Raw genomic sequence first — 9,331 nt, forward strand, 5'->3', positions numbered from 1 at the left:
ATAAATAAATAAATAAAATAAAAGTGTGTGGTACCTTCCGCCTCACACTCCCTTGCTCCTGCTCTGGCCATGTGGTGCACCTGCCCCCTTTTCACCTTCCACCATGATTATAAGTGTCCTGAGGCCTCCCCAGAAGCTAAGCAGATGCCAGCAACATGCTTCCTGTTCAGCCTACAGAACCAAGAGTCAATCCAACGTCTTTTCTTCATAAATTACCCAATCTTAAGTATTTCTTTATAGCAATGTGAGAATGGACTAATACACATGGCCTTTTTGGAAAAGCTCTAGATATAAAGTCCAAGGTCAGAGGTTTAGATGTGTGGTAGAGAAAATACATGAGAAAAGAAGTTGGGCCCAATCCTCTCTCTGTTTTTGATTTTTATTTATTTTTTATTTTTTATTTATTTTATTTTTTTTAAGACTGAGTCTGGCTCTGTCGCCCAGGCTGGAGTGCAGTGGCTGGATCTCAGCTCACTGCAAGCTCCGCCTCCCAGGTTTACGCCATTCTCCTGCCTCAGCCTCCGGAGTAGCTGGGACCACAGGCGCCCGCCACCTTGCCCGGCTAGTTTTTTGTATTTTTTAGTAGAGACGGGGTTTCACCGTGTTCGCCAGGATGGTCTCGATCTCCTGACCTTGTGATCCGCCCGTCTCAGCCTCCCAAAGTGCTGGGATTACAGGCTTGAGCCACCGCGCCCGGCTTGTTTTTGATTTTTATAAGGATGCTATCATTTATGAATCAGAAGGCCTAGATTCAAGTCCTAATTCTAAGAAGGTGTTTGGCTATGGTTATTTTGGTCTTAGTTGTGTAATCTGTAGTGAGGTAGCTACTCTAGATGAACTCAAAGTTCCTGTGGGCTGTAGCCCTCTGAGGACTGGTGTGGGGTGTAGGCACTGGACTCTAACTGGGTTCTACGGAAAGCACTGATAGCATAGGACTCCTAGAGCATCCTCATTATTTATGAGCATTATTTGCTTGATTAAATACTAGTATCCAAAGCTTTTTTCTTTCTTTTTCCTTTTTTAAATTTTTTCTGAGATGGAGTCTTGTTCCGTCACTCAGGCTGGAGTACAGTGGCACGATCTCGGCTCACTGCAACCTCTGCCTCCCAGTTCAAACAATTCTCCTCTCTCAGCCTCCTGAGTAGCTGGGATTACAGGCCTGCGCCACCACGCCTGGCTAATTTTTGTATTTTTAGTAGAGATGGGGTTTCACCATGTTGGCCAGGATGGTCTCGAACTCCTGATCTCATGATCCACCAGCCTCAGCCTCCCAAAGTGTTGGGATTGCAGGTGTGAGCCACTGCACCTGGCCACATCCAAAGCTTTGAGGAAGAAAGTCCATTGAGTGGTATGTTTCCTACTGAGTACTCTTACTGATCAGTTACAGACAAAGAGCTGATGGTAGATGAAATCAGGTGAGAAACGGTCAAACACATCAAGAGATCAATTTAGTGTCTCTTTATAATAAACTACCCAAACCAAAGGTATCAACAATATATAAGCAAGAACTGTTTTGATACAATCCTGTAAAAATAGCTTTATTAAAACCTAGCCTGAAGTTTTACAGAGAAAAGATTAGACTTAGAAAGCCTCCAAATCTATCAAGAGAGAAACATTTTAAAAAAATCTCTATTTGGGATGATAAATGATGCATTTCAGTTTCAGAGAACCAACTAAAAACCAAGGATGAAATAATAAGTGCTTAAGTGGGCTAGAAATAAATATAGCTGCTGTTTTCCCTATATGAGGGATATGCAGCAGTAATGAGGCTCAGAAAAAGGATTATCATCACAGAGAGGAAATTAGGCATTAAGCAAATAATTAAAGAGTATTAAATCATCTCAGAACACTTGTAAGACTGTAAAAGGCAAACACTGTTAGCAGTATTGTTGAGAAATGACGGTAAGAAAAAGCAAAGGAAATACAATTAGTGTTTGGGAGGGAGTGTGGTATTGCGATCTCTTACTAGAGGTATGTTTTTTGGGAAATCACTTACTCTCCAAGATTCTTATTTTTTTCATCTTAATGAAAAAATTTCATCTTGCTCTTAAGATGGAGCAAGTAATATCTCCCTCGGTGCGGGGACAAAAGGATTAAATAAGGGCACAAATAACTGGTTCTGAGACATTAAGCCGTCAGTAAGTGGTGCCTACTGTTATTCAGGAACAGAAACAAGGTGATGTTTGATCCAGCTAGTTAAATAGCTGTATTCTATCATTGATATGAAAAATGTACTCTAGGAGAGATGACAGCTCATTAAAATACCATATATTTATAATATGACTGGGTAAGATTTTTTTTTTAATTACAATGTTTTTCCTTTGCTTTTTTGAGACAAGGTCTCACTCTGTCACCCAGGCTGGAGTGCAGTGGCGCGATCTGAGCTCAATGCAAGCTCTGCCTCCCGGGTTCATGTGATTCTCCTGTCTCAGCTTCCTGAATAGCTGGGACTACAGGAGCCCGCCACGGCGCCTGGCTAATTTTTTGTATTTTTAGTAGAGATGGGGTTTCACCATGGTCTCAATCTCCTGACCTTGTGATCTGCCCTCCTCGGCTTCCCAAAGTGCTGGGATTACAGGTGTGAGCCACCAAGCCTGACCTTTTTTTTTTTTTTGGCACAGATGGAGTCTTGCTCTATTGCCCAGGCTGGTCTCGAACCCTTGAGTTCAGGTAATCCTCCTGCCTCCGCCTCCCAAAGTGCTGGAATGAAAGATGTGAACCACCACACCTGGCCAAGACGTTTTTATTTAAGCCATATTGCCTTGAAAATTAGTGATCTTCCACTTTCATTGCATGAATCATTCACAACAGGAAAAGCAATTCACCCAGGATTGTACTATTGCAATGCTATAGGAACTAATCCTCTATAAGAAGTGAAAGAAGAAAAGACAACAGGGTTGGGGCACCCCTTCAGGGCAGTTGCGGTGTTCACTGACAGAGACTAGGCGAAACCTGGGAGGGAGGGTCTTTGTCTACAGGAGAAAAATTGCTGAGATTCTGATGAAACGGGAAAAAAAAATTGTCACTTAGACCACACCTGTATGTAATTAGCCATCAACATGGCAACCAAAATCGTGTAGGGAGTGAAGGCAGCATAGTTTAGCAACTTATTTGATAAAGTCAAACAAGGATTTGCATACAGTGAAAATTTTCTAAGGATTGTTCAAATGAAAAGCTGAAAACACAGTTATCCTGTATTGGGTGTTCCTTTTAGTAGCCACAACTTAATGTTTGGCATTATTTACAAAGCGCTAATTTTTTCCCCCTAAACATTTGGAATAAAAATATCGAATATTGCTGAGAAGCCTGCATTACCTTGTAAAAAATGAGCGTATCTTCTTGATTTCAGTTATTGCCTTAATAAGGTGTTTTGGTAAATGTATCACGTAGTGAAACGTAGATTTAAGTATGATGTATCAGCACCCAAGAGAAAGGAACATGACACAGAGCAAGGTGTATTTCTCTAGTATTCAGTGTCTCACGGTAAAAATCCAAAAATGGGGCCTGGCATGGTGGCTCATGCCTGTAATCCCAGCACTTTGGGAGGCCAAGACGGGTGGATCACTTGAGGTCAGGAGTTCCAGACCAGCCTGACCAACATGGTGAAACCCTGTCTATTAAAAACACAAAAATTAGCTGGCGTTGTGGCGCTTGCTTGTAGTCCCAGCTCCCCGGGAGGCTGAGGCAGGAGAATCACTTGAACCCAGGAGGCGGAGGTTGCAGTGAGCTGAAGTTGTGCCACTGCACTCCAGCCTGGGTGAGAAAGTGAGACTCTGTCTCAAAAAAAAAAAAAAAAAAAAAAAAAAAAAAAAAAAATCCAAAGATGGTACCCTTTATTTATTTATTTATTTTGTAGAGATGGGGAATCTCACTATGTTGACCAGGCTGGTCTCAAACTTCTGCCCTCAACCAATCCTCCTGCACTGGCTTCCCAAAGTGCTGGGATTACAGCCATGAGCCATTGTGCCCAGCCCAAGGTGCTACCCTTTAAATCTTCATTATAAGACAAGAATAAACCAAGAAACCTAGGAGCACATTATATAATACAACACAACACAATTGCTCTTCAAGGCCCCTGCCCTCATGTAATGACACAGCAGCAAAATTTAGAAAGGGAATGCTGTAGGCCGGGTGCAGTGGCTCACGCCTGTAATCCCAGTACTTAGGGAGGCCAAAGCAGGAGGATCACCTGATGTCAGGAGTTTGAGACCAGCCTGGCCAACATGGTGAGAGCCCGTCTCTACTAAAAATACAAAAAAATTTAATTGGGCGTGGTGGCACGTGCCTGTAATCCCAGCTACTTGGGAGGCTGAGGCAGGAGAATCGTGTGAACCCAGGAGGCGATGTTACTGTGAGCTGCATTGTGCCACTGCACTCCAGCCTGGGTGACAGAGAAGACTCCATTTCAAAACAAACAAACAAGCAAACAAAAAGAATAAACTAAAATAATAAATAAAATGATAATAGAAAGGGAATGCTGTGTAAGGGTGTTTCTTAGAAACCAGACTGTTTTGATCAAGTATGACACTTTTCAAAAAGCACTAGGAATCCCTAACAGATTCCTTCAATTAAGGCATCATGGGGGAAGGCTGTTTAGACAGCTCTTGCTTTGAAAACTATAGCAAACCATGCTGTTAATAGAATTAACAGCATTATTTAAAGACTATATTGGTTATGATAATAATAAATATTGCATATTTTTATTCAGTTTATATATTATAGGGCAAAGGCAGTGTTCCCTTATATCAATGCTGTGCATAGCAATGGGGGCTCTGTACAAAGATGTTTCTTTCCTGCGATTTTTCTTTTGTCCTAAGGATTTTCATGATTGAACCAGAGACTTTAGTTGCCTCAGGAAGCGAAGAGATCCAGCCTAGATCAAAGAAATAATTGGCCAGATTCTCAGTTGACTTTTAAAATCTGTAAAGTAGGGTGCATACCAAATGCCCTCTAAGAGTATGTAGGAAGGTGGGATCCTGCACATAGAACAGATGTTCTAGAACAGATGTCAGAGGCCCTGTGGGAGGCAGAATAATGCCCCTCCCCCAGAGATACCTAAGTTCTAATCCTGGAACCTATAAATATTATCTTATCTGGCCAAAGGGTCTTTGTAGAACTGATTAAGGATCCTGAGGTGGGAAGATTATCCCGGATTATTAGGGTGGGCCTAATGTCATCATGGGGTCCTTGTAAATGGAGCGGGAGTCAGACTGTTCCAGGCTAAGGAAGACTCAGTGAACCATTGCTGGCTTTGAAGATGGAAGGGGCCACCAGCCAAGGAATGTGGGTGGCCTCTAGAAGCTGGAAAATGTAAGGAAATGGATTATTCCCAAGAGATTCCAGAAGGATCAGTGTCCTGCTGACATCTTAATTTTAGCCTGGTGATACCTGATCAGTCTCTGACATTTCAGAATTCCGAGATGATAAATATGTGTTCGTCTAAGTCACCAAGTTTATTACAGCAGCCGTAAGAAGTGAATACAGGCACTCTCTCTTACACTTTGGTATTCAGTTCACTTTAAGGTGCTTCAGTCTGTGGGTGCCCAAGTAGGAGGCTTCTCTGATTATATGATCTAGTTTTCTCTGAATTAGCTTCATGAAATGGACAGATGGTGTAAAAGAATTAACGATAATACCAATAATGTGAGCATATGCCAACAACACAATAAAATGTTGACTTGCTTTGATATAGCTCTTCATTAATTACTTTACAAATATGATGATGATCTTATCAGATCTGACAAGAAATTGGCTCACAAATTTAAAATGCTTAAGAATTTTGAAGAACAGGGCCGGGCGCGGTGGCTCAAACCTGTAATCCCAGCACTTTGGGAGGCTGAGATGGGCGGATCACGAGGTCAGGAGATCAAGACCATCCTGGCTAACACAGTGAAACCCCATCTCTACTAAAAAATACAAAAAAAAAAAAACTAGCCGGGCGAGGTGGCGGGCGCCTGTAGTCCCAGCTACTCAGGAGGCTGAGGCAGAAGAATGGCGTAAACCTGGGAGGCGGAGCTTGCAGTGAGCTGAGATCCGGCCACTGCACTCCAGCCTGGGCGACAGAGCGAGACTCCATCTCAAAAAAAAAAAAAAAAAAAAAAAAAAAAAAGAATTTTGAAGAACATTTACTCTTTAAAATGAAGAACTAAGTCTAAATGTATGAAGCTTTATTAACTAATTATATATGGTCATCACAATGGAAAAGTACTTTCAGAAATACTTAAAGGTATAGCTATGAACTTAGAAACAATAACTTGCAAAAGTGTGTACAGGACTTTCACAGATAAAACTGAGAACTCATTGCCAAAAAATAAGCAAAACAAATTTTATGCTGGGAAGTGCAGTATGTATATAGAATATAAAAAAGGCCAAAGTAAACAAATGACCAACCTATAACATTGAAAGAAATTCTGACCAAACAATAGCTTTATGAGTACAATTATTCCAATCCTCAGAGACTGTTTTAAAATTTAATCACAAGATAATTCTTTCTCATCTAAAATGGATATAGTTAATGGTTATCAAATGTGAATTTCTTGATTTGTATGAAAGAATCTGTGACTTAAAACCAGACAAAGATGTGAGATGCAACGTAGAAATCCAGCCCTCTAAAGGGAAGCAGAGGGCAGTTACTCTCAGAGATGGAAGGGATGCAACCCTTGAGGAATCTTGGCACTTGAAGGGAAAGATCAGTGAAGTGCTGAAAGTTATTAAAAAACAACAACAAAAAAAGAAAAATGTGAAGTGCCCGTTCATGTATATGACTACTACAATGTCTCAGAACAAACTTTAGAATGTTACTATTGATAATATTTGCTTTTCTCCCATCAGTTTAAGATATATTCTAGGTATTAAAAAAAGACACACACACACACACACACACACACACACACACACACACACCCCTACCAAAAGTAAGAAATGAAACTTGAAGTTGGAAGCAGGTAAAGGAATGGGTTAAAGGGTTGGCTTGGAGACATCTGGCAATGCTTGCTCTCCCCACTCCCTCCTCATGGATTCTTTACGTGTTCGCAGGAATGTCTGATGGTGCATGAGACTGGCCTCTTTCATCCGGCCTCCTTTCTGGTCTCCAGAACCCTCCGAGGCCCTTTACTGTTGACTCCACTGCAGGGATGTGTTAATAAGAAACAGATTTGATACTGGGAATGCTGTCATGGAGAACCCTGGGCTTAGCTCATTCACACTCAGTTTACCTTTAGCGGATCCGGTTTCATGCATTCCTGATCTGTTTATGCGTGTCTGCCTCTCTAGAAAGACCATGAGGTCCTACCCCTGAGCTCTGTCTCCTCTAGGCACAATATTTTGCACACTAAAGCGCTGAATGAACATTTACTAAGTTAAAAAATAATATTTGAAGATTCTTTGTATTATTTATTGTATTATTTGCAATGCAGGATCTGTGGTTTCTGGAAGAATTTAGTCATTTATCTCTGCTTGTGTTAAAACCAAAGGACTCCTAAACCTCAGACTGTAATTACTGACCTCAAACAACAAACCTTTTCATCAGCTAGAGCAACAAAGTGAAAAACCTGGCTGCCAAATCAACTCTCCTCTCTGTTTGACCGTTAATGGGTTTCAGGAATGTAATTTTAGATACCCCATCACCCAGGGTCAGGTTGCCCTCGTTTTGGTGACACTGGGAATGTCTGAAAAATAATCTCTGGCCTTGTATATATCAGACAAATGGTATCATTGTATCCCTTTTTTTTAAAGCTGACCTATCTTTTCCCTTCTCTAAATATCATCAAGAAGAGAAGGTAATCAGCCATTTCAGTGGGAAGCTGATACGTATTGAGAACTGCTACCCACCTCAGCAAATCAGAACATGAATGATGGATTTAAAGGTGTATTTCCATGTGTCCAGGACTAGGACCCATACAAATATAACCAGGCCACTGTGTCATAATTGTTGTTCAAGTATCTCCCAAATTGTATGCCTTGGAAGACCAGTTCTGAGAGAGATAAAAGCACGTCTTGAGAAAAAAAAAAAAAAGTTTTGCTGTAAATTTGGAAAATTCTGGATCAATTAGAATTAAAGAGGTTTCTTGATTGTAGGGTTTCTTAGAGTCCTCGATATGCTAAAAAGCACTGTGATTTTTTAAGAGGTTTACAACATGTAACTAGGGTAAGATATACTTTTATTGTTTTCAAATTTATTTCTAGAACACCTCATAAAATCCTGGCATACAGTTTGGAAAGGCCGACAAGCCTCCCCCTTGATTCCCATTTTTTTTGTGTGGAATTCCTAAGCATTGTTGAGCATTTCTGAACTTTAGGATTATTAACAGTACACTGCGGGCTGGGTGAGGGTTTTTTTTTTTTGGACAGTGTTTCACTCTGTTTCCCTAGCTGGAGTGCAGTGGTGCAGTCAAGGCTCACTGTGGACTTCAACTCCTAGGCTCAAGTGATCCTCCCACTTCAGTCTTCCAAGTAGTTGGGACTACAGGCGTGTGTGATGAAACCCGGCTAATTTTTGTATTTTTTGTAGAGTTGGGGTCTTGCCATGTTGCTCAGGCTAGTCTCAAATTCCTGGGCTCAATCGATCTGTCCCCCATGGCCTCTCAAAGTGTTGAAATTACAGGTGTGAGCCACCAATCCAGGGCAAGGGTATTTTTTTTTGTTTTTGAGATGGAGTCTCGCTCTGTCCGCCAGGCTGGAGTGCAGTGGCACCATCTCGGCTCACTGCAAGCTCTGCCTCCTGGGTTCATGCCATTCTCCTGCCTCAGCCTCCCAAGTAGCTGGGTCTACAGGTGCCTGCCACCACGCCTGGCTAATTTTTTGTATTCTTAGTAGAGACGGGTTTCATCGTGTTAGCCAGGATGGTCTCGATCTCCTGACCTTGTGATCTGCCTGACTCGGCTTCCCAAAGTGCTGGGATTACAGGCATGAGCCACTGCACCGGGCCAGGCAAGAGTATTTTTAAACAATACCAAGGAAGGAGATATTTTTCTTGCCTTGTTTTAGCTCCTGAAAAAGCCTTTGGGGATTTCCAAAGGGCTTGATTGCTTCTGAAGCCCCAAGACCTCAGACTGGCCTGGAATCACCTGCTAGAGCAATAAAGTGATGAAAGTGCCCAGAGGAAGTACAGGTTGAAATAACACATTTAGAGAAGAGAGTAACTTTTAAAAAGGAATAAAGAAAGGAAGTGATTACTCTTTTTGCTTCCCTATTTCTTCCTCAAGTATTTCTTTAAAGGAGAATTCCTTATAATGTCTATTCTTTTTTTTTTGTTTTCATATACTGTAGTTTTTTCCTCTAGCTTCCTAATTTATTAGTCTTTTTCACCACCATCAACAGAATTAGGCTCTAC

At 41.4% G+C, this 9,331-nt stretch overlaps 1 protein-coding gene across 22 annotated transcripts in view; it reads right to left on the reverse strand.

Annotated features, from left to right (window-relative positions):
* Nucleotides 1-9,331, reverse strand: part of LOC105478829 (DLG associated protein 1) — a 493,816-nt gene that overhangs the window by 180,049 nt on the left and 304,436 nt on the right. The window lies entirely within an intron of this gene.

This window comes from Macaca nemestrina, chromosome 19 (assembly GCF_043159975.1).
Source record: "Macaca nemestrina isolate mMacNem1 chromosome 19, mMacNem.hap1, whole genome shotgun sequence".
In the NCBI taxonomy this organism is placed as follows: Eukaryota; Metazoa; Chordata; class Mammalia; order Primates; family Cercopithecidae; genus Macaca; species Macaca nemestrina.